Here is a 14,576-nt window from a genome sequence, read left to right on the forward strand (position 1 = left end):
CTTTGTGCTAGATGAACGAACGTATCTCCACATGCTCAGTTCTGAGAGATAAGTGTGTGTGAAAGCCGCTCTTCACATAGATTGTTGGGAACACAAATTATTTTCAGTTGCAAACAACACTCCATACATATCTATGGGGAGGTAGCAGCTACAACTCGTTTTTACAGTGAAAACTGCAGGAACATCAACCGGCACTAGGAAACAGACTGAGAAACCAGAGTAAAATTTCTCCTGCAACCCGTTCCCTTTGTGCTAGATGAACGAACGTCTCTCCACATGCTCATTTGTGAGAGATACGTGTGTGTGAAAGCCTTTGTTCACCTAGTTTGTTGGGAACACAAACTTTCTTTTCACTTACAAACTACCCTCCATACATATATATGGGTTGGTACTAGCTCCATCTGGTTGTTAGAGTGAAAACTCCAGGAAAATTCAGCCGGCACTAGGAAACTGATTGAGAAACCAGAGTAAAAGTTTCTCCTGCAACCCAATCCCTTTGTGCTAGATGAATGAACGTCTCTCGACATGCTAAGTTCTGATTGATAATTGTGTGTGAATGCCGTCCTTCACCTAGCTTGCTGGGAACACAAAGTTTCTTTTCAGTTGCAAACTACACTCCATATATATATATGGCTTTGTACGAGCTCCAACTGGTTTTTACAGTGAAAACTGCAGGAACTTCAAATCGGCACTAGGAAACAGACTGAGAAACCAGAGTAAAATTTTCTCCTGCAACCCGTTCCATTTGTGCTAGATGAACGAAAGTCTCTCCACATGCTCAGTTCTCAGAGATAAGTGTGTTTGACAGCCGTCGTTCACCTAGCTTGTTGGGAATACAAACTTTCTTTTCAGTTGCCAACAGCACTCCATACATATCTATGGGGAGGTACAAGCTACAAATCGTTTTTACAGTGATAACTGCAGGAACATCCAACCGGCACTAGGAAACAGACTGAGAAACCAGAGTAAAAGTTTCTCCTGCAAAACGTTCCCTTTGTGCTAGATGAAAGAACGTCTCACCACATGCTCATTTCTGAGAGATAAGTGTGTGTAAAAGCCGTCCTTCACCTAGCTTGTTGGCAACACAAAGTTCATTTCAGTTGCAAACTACACTCCATACATATATATGGGTTGGTACTAGCTCCAACTCGGTTTTACACTGGTAACTGCAGGACCATCAAACCGGCACTATGAAACAGACTGAGAAACCAGAGTAAAACATTCTCCTGCAACCCGTTCCATTTGTGCTAGATGAACGAACGTCTCTCCACATGCCAAATTCTGAGTGTTAATTGTGTATGAATGCCGTCCTTTAACAAGCTTGTTGGGAACACAAAGTTTCTTTTCAGTTGCAAATTTCACTCCATAAATATATATGGATTTGTACAAGCTCCAACTGGTTTTTACAGTGAAAACTGCAGGAACTTCAAACCGGCACTAGGAAACAGACTGAGAAACCTGAGTAAAAGTTTCTCCTACAAACCGTTCCCTTTGTGCTAGATGAACGAACTTCTCTCCACATGCTCAGTTCTGAGAGATAAGTGTTTGTAAAAGCCGTCCTTCACCTAGCTTGTTGGCAACACAAAGTTCATTTCAGTTGCAAACTAAAATCCATACATTTATATGGTTTGGTACTAGCTCCAACACGTTTTAACAGTGAAAATTCCAGGAAAATCAAACCGGCACTAAGAAACAGACTGAGAAACCAGAGTAAAAGTTTCTCCTGTAACAAGTTCCCTTTGTGCTAGATGAACGAACGTCTCTCCACATGCTAATTTCTGAGTGAGAAGTGTGTGTGAATGCTGTCCTTCACCAGCTTGTTTGGAAAACAAAGTTTCTTTTCAGGGGCAAACTACACTCCATAAAAATATATATGGATTTGTACTAGCTAAAACTGGTTTTTACAGTGAAAACTCCAGGAATTTCAAACCGGCACTAGGAAACAGACTGAGAAATCAGACTAAAAGTTTCTCCTGCAAACCGTTCCCTTTCTGCTAGATGAACGAACGCATCTCCACATGCTCAGTTCTGAGAGATAAGTGTGTGTGAAAGCCGTCCTTCACCCAGCTTGTTGGCAACACAAAATTCCTTTTCAGTTGCAAACTACACTTCATAAATATATATGGTTTGGTACTTGCTCCAACAGATTTTTACAGTGAAAACTGCAGGAACTTCAAACCGGCACTAGGAAACAGACTGAGAATCCAGAGTAAAAATTTCTCCTGTAACAAGTTCTTTGTGATAGATGAACGAAAGTCTCTCCACATGCTCAGTTCTCAGAGATAAGTGTGTTTGACAGCCGTCGTTCACCTAGCTTGTTGGGAATACAAACTTTCTTTTCAGTTGCCAACAGCACTCCATACATATCTATGGGGAGGTACAAGCTACAAATCATTTTTACAGTGATAACTGCAGGAACTTCCAACCGGCACTAGGAAACAGACTGAGAAACCAGGGTAAAAGTTTCTCCTGCAAACCGTTCCCTTTGTGCTAGATGAAAGAACGTCTCACCACATGCTCATTTCTGAGAGATAAGTGTGTGTAAAAGCCGTCCTTCACCTAGCTTGTTGGCAACACAAAGTTCATTTCAGTTGCAAACTACACTCCATACATATATATGGGTTGGTACTAGCTCCAACTCGGTTTTACACTGGTAACTGCAGGAACATCAAACCGGCACTATGAAACAGACTGAGAAACCAGAGTAAAACATTCTCCTGGAACCCGTTCCATTTGTGCTAGATGAACGAACGTCTCTCCACATGCCAAATTTTGAGTGTTAATTGTGTATGAATGCCGTCCTTTAACAAGCTTGTTGGGAACACAAAGTTTCTTTTCAGTTGCAAATTTCACTCCATAAATATATATGGATTTGTACAAGCTCCAACTGGTTTTTACAGTGAAAACTGCAGGAACTTCAAACCGGCACTAGGAAACAGACTGAGAAACCTGAGTAAAAGTTTCTCCTACAAACCGTTCCCTTTGTGCTAGATGAACGAACTTCTCTCCACATGCTCAGTTCTGAGAGATAAGTGTTTGTAAAAGCCGTCCTTCACCTAGCTTGTTTGCAACACAAAGTTCATTTCAGTTGCAAACTAAACTCCATAAATTTATATGGTTTCGTACTAGCTCCAACACGTTTTAACAGTGAAAATTCGAGGAAAATCAAACCGGCACTAAGAAACAGACTGAGAAACCAGAGTAAAAGTTTCTCCTGTAACAAGTTCCCTTTGTGCTAGATGAACGAACGTCTCTCCACATGCTAAGTTCTGAGTGAGAAGTGTGTGTGAATGCCGTCCTTCACCAGCTTGTTTGGAAAACAAAGTTTCTTTTCAGGGGCAAACTACACTCCATAAAAATATATATGGATTTGTACTAGCTAAAACTGGTTTTTACAGTGAAAACTCCAGGAACATCAAACCGGCACTAGGAAACAGACTGAGAAATCAGACTAAAAGCTTCTCCTGCAAACCGTTCCCTTTCTGCTAGATGAACGAACGCATCTCCACATGCTCAGTTCTGAGAGATAAGTGTGTGTGAAAGCCGTCCTTCACCCAGCTTGTTGGCAACACAAAATTCCTTTTCAGTTGCAAACTACACTCCATAAATATATATGTTTTGGTACTTGCTCCAACAGATTTTTACAGTGAAAACTGCAGGAACTTCAAACCGGCACTAGGAAACAGACTGAGAATCCAGAGTAAAAATTTCTCCTGTAACAAGTTCTTTCTGATAGATGAACGAAAGTCTCTCCACATGCTCAGTTCTGAGAGATAAGTGTGTGTGAAAGCCGCTCTTCACATAGGTTGTTGGGAACACAAACTTTCTATTCAGTTGCAAACAACACTCCATACATATCCTTGGGGAGGTAGCAGCTACAACTCGTTTTTACAGTGAAAACTGCAGGAACATCAACCGGCACTAGGAAACAGACTGAGAAACCAGAGTAAAAGTTTCTCCTGCAACCCGTTCTCTTTGTGCTAGATGAACGAACGTCTCTCCACATGCTAAGGTCTGAGTGATAAGTGTGTGTGAATGACGTCCTTCAACTAGCTTGTTGGGATTACAAAGATTCTTTTCAGTTGCAAACTACACTTCATAAATATATATGGACTAGTACTAGCTCTAACTGGTTTTACAGTGAAAACTGCAGGAACTTCAAACTGGCACTAGGAAACAGACTGAGAAACCAGTGGAAAATTTTCTCCTGGAAACCGTTCCCATTGTGCTAGATGAACGAACGTCTCTCCACATGCTCAGTTCTGAGGGATAAGTGTGTGTGAAAGCCGTCCTTCACCCAGCTTGTTGGCAACACAAAGTTCCTTTTCATTTGCAAACTACACTCCATATATATATATGGTTTGGTACTTGCTCCAACACGTTTTTACTGTGAAACAGCAGGAAATTCAAACCAGCACTAGGAAACAGACTGAGAAACCAGAGTAAATCTTTCTCCTGCAACCCGTTTCTTTTGTTCTAGATGAACGAAAGTCTCTCCACATGCTAATTTCTGAGGGATAAGTGTGTATCAATGCCGTCCTTCACCTAGCTTGTTGGGAACACAAAGCTTCTTTCTGTTGCAAAATTCACTCCGTAAATATATATGATTTTGTACTAGCTCCAACTGGTTTTTACAGTGAAAACTGCAGGAACTTCAAACCAGCACTAGGAAACAGACTGAGAAACCAGAGTAAAAGTTTCACCTGCCACCCGTTCCCTTTGTGCTAGATGAACGTAATTCTCTCCATATGCTCAGGTCTGATAGTTAAGTGTGTGTGAAATCCGTCCTTCAACCAGCTTGTTGGCAACACAAAGTTCCTTTTCAGTTGCAAACTACACTCCATAAATTTATATGGATTGGTACGAGCTCCAACACTTTTTTACAGTGAGAAATACAGGAACTTCAAACCGGCACTAGGAAACAGACTGAGAAACCAGAGTAAAAGTTTCACCTGCCACCCGTTCCCTTTGTGCTAGATGAACGTAATTCTCTCCATATGCTCAGGTCTGATAGTTAAGTGTGTGTGAAATCCGTCCTTCAACCAGCTTGTTGGCAACACAAAGTTCCTTTTCAGTTGCAAACTACACTCCATAAATTTATATGGATTGGTACGAGCTCCAACACTTTTTTACAGTGAGAAATACAGGAACTTCAAACCGGCACTAGGAAACAGACTGAGAAACCAGAGTAAAAGTTTCTCCTGTAACAAGTTCCCTTTGTGCTAGATAAACGAAGGTCTCTCCACATGCTCATTGCTGAGTGATACGTGTGTGTGAAAGCCGTCGTTCACCTAGCTTGTTGGGAACACAAACTTTCTTTTCAGTTGCAAACTACACTTCTTTCATATATATGGTTTGGTATTTGCTCCAACTTTTTTTAACTGTGAAATCTGCAGAAAATTCAAACCAGCACTAAGAAAAATACTGAGAAACCAGAGTAAAATTTCTCCTGCAATCCGTTCCCTTTGTGCTAGATGAACGAACGTCTCTCCACATGCTCAGTCCTGTGATTTAAGTGTGTGTGAAAGCCGTCCTTCACCTAGCTTGTTGGCAACACAAAGTTTCTTTTCATTTGCAATCTACACTCCATACATATATATGGTTTGGTACTAGCTCCAACACGTTTTTACAGTGAAAACTGCAGGAACTTCAAACCGGCACTAGGAAACAGACTGAGAAACCAGAGTAATAGTTTCTCCTGCAACCCGTTCCCTTTGTGCTAAATGAACGAACGTCTCTCCATATGCTCAGTTCTGAGACATAAGTGTGTGTGAAAGCCGTCCTTCACCTAACTTGTTGGCAACACAAAGTAGCTTTTCATTAGCAAACTACACTCCATACATATATATGGTTTTGTACTAGCTCCAACACGTTTTTACAGTGAAAACTGCAGGAACTTCAAACCGGCACTAGGAAACAGACTGAGAAACCAGAGTAAAAGTTTCTCTTGTATCCTGTTCCGATTGTGCTAGATAAACGTACGTATCACCACATGCTCAGTTCTGAGAGATAAGTGTGTGTGAAAGCCGTCCTTCACCTAGCTTGTTGGGAAAACAAAGTACATTTTCAGTTGCAAACAACACTCCATATATATATATGGCTTTGTACGAGCTCCAACTGGTTTTTACAGTGAAAACTTCAGGAACTTCAAATCGCCACTAGGAAACAGACTGAGAAACCAGAGTAAAAGTTTCTCCTGCAACCCGTTCCCTTTGTGCTAGATGAACGAACGTCTCTGCACATGCTCAGTTCTCAGAGATAAGTGTGTTTGACAGCCGTCGTTCACCTAGCTTGTTGGGAATACAAACATTCTTTTCAGTTGCAAACAACACTCCATACATATCTATGGGGAGGTACAAGCTACAAATCGTTTTTACAGTGAAAACTGCAGGAACTTCCAACCGGCACTAGGAAACAGACTGAGAAACCAGAGTAAAAGTTTCTCCTGTAAAAAGTTCCCTTTGTGCTAGATGAACGAACGTCTCTCCACATGCCAAATTCTGAGTGTTAAGTGTGTATGAATGTCGTCCTTTACCAAGCTTGTTGGGAACACAAAGTTTCTTTTCAGTTGCAAATTTCACTCCATAAATATATATGGATTTGTACTAGCTCCAACTGGTTTTTACAGTGAAATTTGCAGGAACTTCAAACCGGCACTAGGAAACAGACTGAGAAACCAGACTAAAACTTTCTCCTGCAAACCGTTCCTTTTGTGCTAGATGAACGAACGTATCTCCACATGCTCAGTTCTGAGAGATAAGTGTGTGGGAAAGCCGCTCTTCACATAGGTTGTTGGGAACACATACTTTCTATTCAGTTGCAAACAACACTCCACACATATCTATGGGGAGGTAGCAGCTACAACTCGTTTTTACAGTGAAAACTGCAGGAACATCAACTGGCACTAGGAAACAGACTGAGAAACCAGAGAAAAAGTTTCTCCTGCAACCCGTTCCCTTTGTGCTAGATGAACGAACGTCTCTCCACATGCCAATTTCTGAGTGTCAAGTGTGTATGAATGCCGTACTTTACCAAGCTTGTTGGGAACATAAAGTTTCTTTTCAGTTGCAAATTTCACTCCATAAATATATATGGATTTGTACAAGCTCCAACTGGTTTTTACAGTGAAAACTGCAGGAACTTCAAACGGGCACTAGGAAACAGACTGAGAAACCTGAGTAAAAGTTTCTCCTGCAAACCGTTCCCTTTGTGCTAGATGAACGAACGTCTCTCCACATGCTCAGTTCTGAGAGATAAGTGTGTGTAAAAGCCGTCCTTCACCTATCTTGTTGGCAACAAAAAGTTCATTTCAGTTGCAAACTACAATCCATACATTTATATGATTTGGTACTAGCTCCAACACTTTTTAACAGTGAAAATTCCAGGAAAATCAATCGGCACTAAGAAACAGACTGAGAAACCAGAGTAAAAGTTTCTCCTGTAACAATTTCCCTTTGTGCTAGAGGAACGAATGTCTCTCCACATGCTCATATTCTGAGAGATAATTGTGTGTGAAAGCCGTTGTTCACCTAGCTTGTTGGGAACACAAACATTCTTTTCAATTGCAAACTACACTCCATATATATATATGGGTTGGTACTAGCTCCAACTGGTTGTTACAGTGAAAACTCCAGGAAATTTAAACAGGTACTAGAAAACAGACTGAGAAACCAGAGTAAAAGTTTCTCCTACAAACCGTTCCTTTTGTGCTAGATGAACGAACGTATCTCCACTTGCTCAGTTCTGAGAGATAAGTGTGTGTGAAAGCCGCTCTTCACATAGGTTGTTGGGAACACATACTTTCTTTTGAGTTGCAAACAACACTCCACACATATCTATGGGGAGGTAGCATTTACAACTCGTTTTTACAGTGAAAACTGCAATAACATCAACTGGCACTAGGAAACAGACTGAGAAACCAGAGTAAAAGTTTCTCCTGCAACCCGTTCCCTTTGTGCTAGATGAACGAACGTCTCTCCACATGCTAAGATCTGAGTGATAAGTGTGTGTGAATGACGTCCTTCAACTAGCTTGTTGGGATTACAAAGTTTCTTTTCAGTTGCAAACTACACTCCATTAATATGTATGGTTTGGTACAAGCTCCAACAAGTTTTTACAGTGAAAACTGCAGGTACTTCAAACCGGCACTAGGAAACAGACTGAGAAACCAGAGTAAAATTTCTCCTGTAACAAGTTCCCTTTGTGCTAGATGAACGAACGTCTCTCCGCATGGTCAGTTCTGAGAGATAATTGTGTGTGAATGCCGTCGTTCACCTAGCTTGTTGGGAACACAAATTTTCTTTTCAGTTGCAAACTACACTCAATACATATCTATGGGGAGGTACAAGCTACAACTCGTTTTTACCGTGAAAACTGAAGGAACATCAACCGGCACTTGGAAACAGACTGAGAAACCAGAGTAAAATTTTCTCCTGCAACCTGTTCCCGTTGTGCTAAGTGAATGAATGTCTCTCCACATGCTCATTTCTGAGAGATAAGTGTGTGTGAAAGCCGTCCTTCACCCAGCTTGATGGCAAGACAAACTTTCTTTACAGTTGCAAACTACACTCCATACATATCTATGGGTTGGTACTATATCCAAGTCTTATTTACAGTGAAAACTGCAGGAAATTCAAAACGGCACTAGGAAGCAGACTGTGAAACCAGCGTAAAAATTTCTCCTGCCACCCGTTCCCTGTGTGCTAGATGAACGAACGTCACTCCACATTCTCAGTTATGAGAGATAAGTGTGTGTGAAAGCCGTTCTTCTCCTAGCTTGTTGGCAACACAAAGTTTCTTTTCAGTTGCAAACTACACTCCATAGATGTATATAGGTTGGTACTAGATCCAACTTGTTTTGACTGTGATAACTGCAGGAACATCAAACCGGCACTAGAAAGCCGACTGAGAGACCAGAGTAAAAGTATCTCCTGCAACCCGTTCCCTTTGTGCTAGATGAACGAAAGTCTCTCCACATGATCAGTTCTGAGAGATAAGTGTGAGTGAAAGCCGCCCTTCACCTTTCTTGTTGGGAACAGAAAGTATCTTTTTAGTTGCAAACAACACTCCTTACATATCTATGGGTTGGTACTAGCTCCAACTCGTTTTTACACTGAAAACTGCAGGAACATCCAACCGGCACTAAGAAACAGACTGAGAAATCAGAGAAAAATTTTCTCCTGCATCCCGTTCAATTTGTGCTAGATGAAAGAACGTCTCTCCACATGCTCAGTTCTGAGATATGTGTGTGTGAAAGCCGTCCTTCACCTTGCTTGTTGGGAACAGAAAGTTTCTTTTTAGTTGCAAACTACACTCCATACATATCTATGGGTTGGTACTAGCTCCAACTCGTTTTTAGAGTGAAAATTGCAGGAAGATCCAACCGGTACTAGGAAACAGACTGAGAAACCAGAGTAAAAGTTTCTCCTGCAAACCGTTGCCTTTGTGCTAGATGAACGAACGTCTCTCCACATGCTAAGTTCTGAGTGATAAGTGTGTGTGAATGCCGTCCTTCACCTAGCTTGTTGGGAACACAAAGTTTCTTTTCAGTTGCAAATTACACTCCATAAAACTATATATGGTTTTGTACTAGATAAAACTGGTTTTTACAGTGAAAAATCCAGGAACTTCAAACCGGCACTAGGAAACATACTGAGAAACCAGAGAAAAAGTTTCTCCTGCAAACCGTTCCCTTTGTGCTAGATGAACGAACGTCTCTCCACATGCTCAGGTCTGAGAGATAAGTGTGTGTGAAAGCCGACCTTCATCTAGCTTGTTGGGAACACAAACTTTCTTTTCAGTTGCAATCTACAGTCAATGCATTTCTATGGGGAGGTACTAGCTACAAATTTTTTTACAGTGAAAACTGCAGGAACAGCAACCGTCAATAGGAAACAGACTGAGAAACCAGAGTAAAAGTTTCTCCTGCAATCCGTTCCCTTTGTGCTAGATGAACGATCGTCTCTCCACATGCTCAGTTCTGAGAGATAAGTGTGTGTGAAAGCCGTCCTTCACCCAGCTTGTTGGCAACACAATGTTCCTTTTCAGTTGCAAACTACACTCCATATATATATATGGTTTGGTACATACTCCAACACATTTTTACAGTGAAAACTGCAGGAAATTCAAACCGGCGCTAGGAAACAGACTGAGAAACCAGCGTGAAAATTTCTCCTGCAACCCGTTCCCTGTGTGCTAGATGAACGAACGTCTCTCTACATGCTCAGTTATGAGAGATAAGTGTGTGTGAAAGTCGTTCTTCTCCTAGCTTGTTGGCAACACAAAGTTACTTTTCAGTTGCAAACTACACTCTATAGATGTATATAGGTTGGTACTAGCTCCAACACGGTTTGACACTGATAACTGCAGGAACATCCAACAGGCACTAAGAAACAGACTGAGAAATCAGAGAAAAAGTTTCTCCTGCATCCCGTTAAATTTTTGCTAGATGAAAGAAACTCTCTCCTCATGCTCAGTTCTGAGTTATAAATGTGTGTGAAAGCCGTACTTCACATTGCTTGTTGGGAACAGAAAGATTCTTTATAGTTGCAAACTACAATCCATACATATCTATGGGTTGGTTCTAGCTCCAACTCGTTTTTAGAGTGAAAATTGCAGGAAGATCCAACCGGCACTAGGAAACAGACTGAGAAACCAGAGTAATAGTTTCTCCTGCAACCACATCCCTTTGTGCTAGATGAACGAACGTCTCTCCACATGCTCAGTTCTGAGAAATAAGTGTGTGTGAAAGCAGTCCTTCACCTAGCTTGTTGGCAACGCAAAGTTCCTTTTCAGTTGCAAACTACACTCCATATATATATATGGGTTGGTACTAGCTTCAACTCAGTTTTACAGTGATAAATGCAGGAACATCAAACCGGCAACAGGAAACAGACTGAGAAACCAGAGTAAAAGTTTCTCCTGCAACCCGTTCCCTATGTGCTAGATGAACGAACGTCTCTCCACATGCTAATTTCTGAGTGATAAGAGTTTATGAATGCCGTCCTTCACATAGAGGTTGGGAACACAATGTTTCTTTTCATTTGCTAACTACACTCCATACATATATATGGGATGGTACTAGCTCCAACTCGTTTTTAAAGTGAAAACTGCAGGAACTTCAAACCGGCACTAGGAAACAGATTGAGAAACCAGAGTAAAAGTTTCTCCTGCAACCCATTCCCTTTGTGCTAGATGAACGAACGTCTCTCCACGTGCTCAGTTCTGAGAGATAAGTGTGTGTGAAAGCCGGGCTTCACCTAGCTAGTTGGGAACACAAAGTTTCTTTTCAGTTGCAAACTACACTCCATAAATATATATGGATTTGTACTAGCTCCAAACGGTTTTTACAGTGAAAACTGCAGGAACTTCAATCCGGCACCAGGAAACAGACTGAGAAAGCAGAGTAAAATTTCCCCTGTAAGAAGTTCCATTTGTGCTAGATGAACGAACGTCTCTCCACATGCTCATTTCTGAGAGATAATTGTGTGTGAAAGCCGTCGTTCACCTAGCTTGTTGGGAATACAAACTTTGTTTTCAGTTGCAAACAACACTCCATACATATCTATGGGGAGGTACTAGCTACAAATCGGTTTACAGTGAAAACTGCAGGAACTTCAAACCGGCTCTAAGAAGCAGACTGAAAAAGCAGAGTAAAAGTTTCCCCTGTAACAAGTTCCCTTTTTGCTAGGTGAAAGAAAGTCTCTCCACATGCTCATATCTGAGAGATAATTGTGTGTGAAAGCCGTCGTTCACCTAGCTTGTTGGGAACACAAACATTCTTTTCAGTTGCAAACAACACTCCATATATATATATGGGTTGGTACTCGCTCCAACTGGTTGTTACAGTGAAAACTCCAGCAAATTCAAACTGGCACTAGAAAACAGACTGAGAAACCAGAGTAAAATTTTCTCCTACAACCCGTTCACTTTGTGCTAGATGAACGAACGTCTCTCCACATGCTCAGTCTGAGAGATAAGTGTGTGTGAAAGCCGTCCTTCACCTCGCTTGTTGGCAACACAATGTTCCTTTTCAGTTGCAAACTACACTCCTTAAATATATATGGTTTGGTAACAGCTCCAACAACTTTTTACAGTGAAAACTGCAGGAACGTCAAACCGGCACTAGGAAACAGCCTGAGAAACCAGAGTAAAATTTCCCTGTAACAAGTTCCATTTGTGCTAGATGAACGAACGTCTCTCCACATGCTCAGTTCTGAGAGATAATTGTGTGTGAATGCCGTAGTTCACCTAGCATGTTGGGAACACAAACTTTCTTTTCAGTTGCTAACTACACTCAATACTTATCTATGTGGGGGTACTAGCTACAAATTGTTTTTACAGTGAAAACTGCAGGAACATCAACAGGCACTAGGAAACAGTCTGAGAAACCAGAGTAAAAGTTTCTCCTGCAATCCGTTCCTTTTTGCTAGATGAACGATCGTCTCTCCACATGCTATGTTCTGAGTGATAAGTCTGTGTGAATGCCGTACTTCAGCTAGCTTGTTGGGAACACAAAGTATCTTTTCAGTTTCAAACAACACTCCATAAAAATATATATGCATTTGTACTAGCTAAAACTGGTTTTTATAGTGAAAACTCCAGGAACTTCAAACCGGCACTAGAAAACAGACTGAGAGACCAGAGTAAAATCTTCTCCTGCAACCCGTTCCTTTTGTGCTTGATGAACGAACGTCTCTCCACATGCTCAGTTCTGAGAGATAAGTGTGTGTGAAAGCCGTCCTTCACACAGCTTGTTGGCAACACAAAGTTCCTTTTCAGTTGCAATCTACACTCCATACATATATATGGTTTGGTACTTGCTCCAACATATTTTTACAGTGAAAACTGCAGGAACTTCAAACCGGCACTAGGAAACAGACTGAGAATCCAGAGTAAAATTTCTCCTGTAACAAGATCCTTTGTGCTAGATGAACGAACGTATCTCCACATGCTCAGTTCTGAGAGAAAAGTGTGTGTGAAAGCCGCTCTTCACCTAGCTTTTTGGGAACACAAAGATTCTTTTCAGTTGCAAACAATACTCCATACATATCTATGGGGAGGTACTAGCTACAACTCGTTTTTACAGTGAAAACTGCAGGAACATCAACCGGCACTAGGAAACAGACTGAGATACCAGAGTAAAAGTTCCTCCTGCAACACGTTCCCTTCGTGCTATATGAACGAAAGTCTCTCCACATGCTCAGTTCTGAGAGATAAGTGTGTGTGAAAGCCGTTCTTCACCCAGCTTGTTGGCAACACAAACATTCTTTTCAGTTGCAAACTACACTCCTTACATATCTATGGGTTGGTACAAGTTATAACTCTTTTTTACAGTGAAAACTGCAGGAATATCAAACCGGCACTAGGAAGCCGACTGAGAAATCAGAGTAAAGTTTCTCCTGGAACCTGTTCCCTTTGTGCTAGATGAATGAACGTCTCTCCACATGCTCAGTTTTGAGAGATAAATGTGAGTGAAAGCCGTCCTTCACCTTGCTTGTTGGGAACAGAAAGTTTCTTTTTAGTTGCAAACAACACTCCATACATATCTAAGGGTTGGTACTAGCTCCAACTCGTTTTTACAGTGAAAACTGCAGGAACATCCAACCGGCACTAAGAAACAGACTGAGAAATCAGAGAAAAAGTTTCTCCTGCATCCCGTTCAATTTGTGCTAGATGAAAGAACGTCTCTCCACATGCTCAGTTCTGAGATATAAGTGTGTGTGAAAGCCGTCCTTCACCTTGCTTGTTGGGAACAGAAAGTTTCTTTTTAGTTGCAAACAACACTCCATACATATCTAAGGGTTGGTACTAGCTCCAACTCGTTTTTAGAGTGAAAACTGCAGGAACACCCAACCGGCACTAAGAAACAGACTGAGAAACCTGAGTAATAGTTTATCCTGCAACCACTTCTCTTTGTGCTAGATGAACGAACGTCTCACCACATGCTCAGTTCTGAGAGATAAGTGTGTGTGAAAGCCGTCCTTCACCTAGGTTGTTGGGTACACAAAGTCACTTTTCATTTGCAAACTACATTCCATACATATCTATGGTTTTGTACTAGCTCCAACTCATTTTAGAGGAAAACTGGAGGAACTTCAAAACGGCACTAGGAAACAGACTGAGAAACATGTAAAAGTTTCTCCTGCAAACCGTTCCATTTCTGCTAGATGAACGAAAGTCTCTCCACATGCTCAGTTCTGAGAGATAAGTGAGTGTGAATGCCGTCCTTCACCTAGTTTTGGAAACACAAAGAAAATATTCAGTTGCAAACTACGCTCCATATATATATATGGGGACGTACGAGAACCAACTCGGTTTTACAGTGAAAAATGCATTAAAATCCCACCGGCAGTATTAAGCAGACTGAGAAATCAAAGTAAAATTTTTCCCTGCCAACCGTTCCCTTTGTGCTAGATGAACGAACGTCTCTCAACATGCTCACTTCTGAGAGAAAAGTGTGTGTGAAACCCGTCGTTCATGTAGCTTGTTGGGAACACAAAGATTCTTTTAAGTTTCCAACTACACTCCATAAATATCCATGGGTTGGTACTAGCTCCAAATCGTTTTTACAGTGA

Source organism: Camelus dromedarius, chromosome 18, assembly GCF_036321535.1.
Source record: "Camelus dromedarius isolate mCamDro1 chromosome 18, mCamDro1.pat, whole genome shotgun sequence".
In the NCBI taxonomy this organism is placed as follows: Eukaryota; Metazoa; Chordata; class Mammalia; order Artiodactyla; family Camelidae; genus Camelus; species Camelus dromedarius.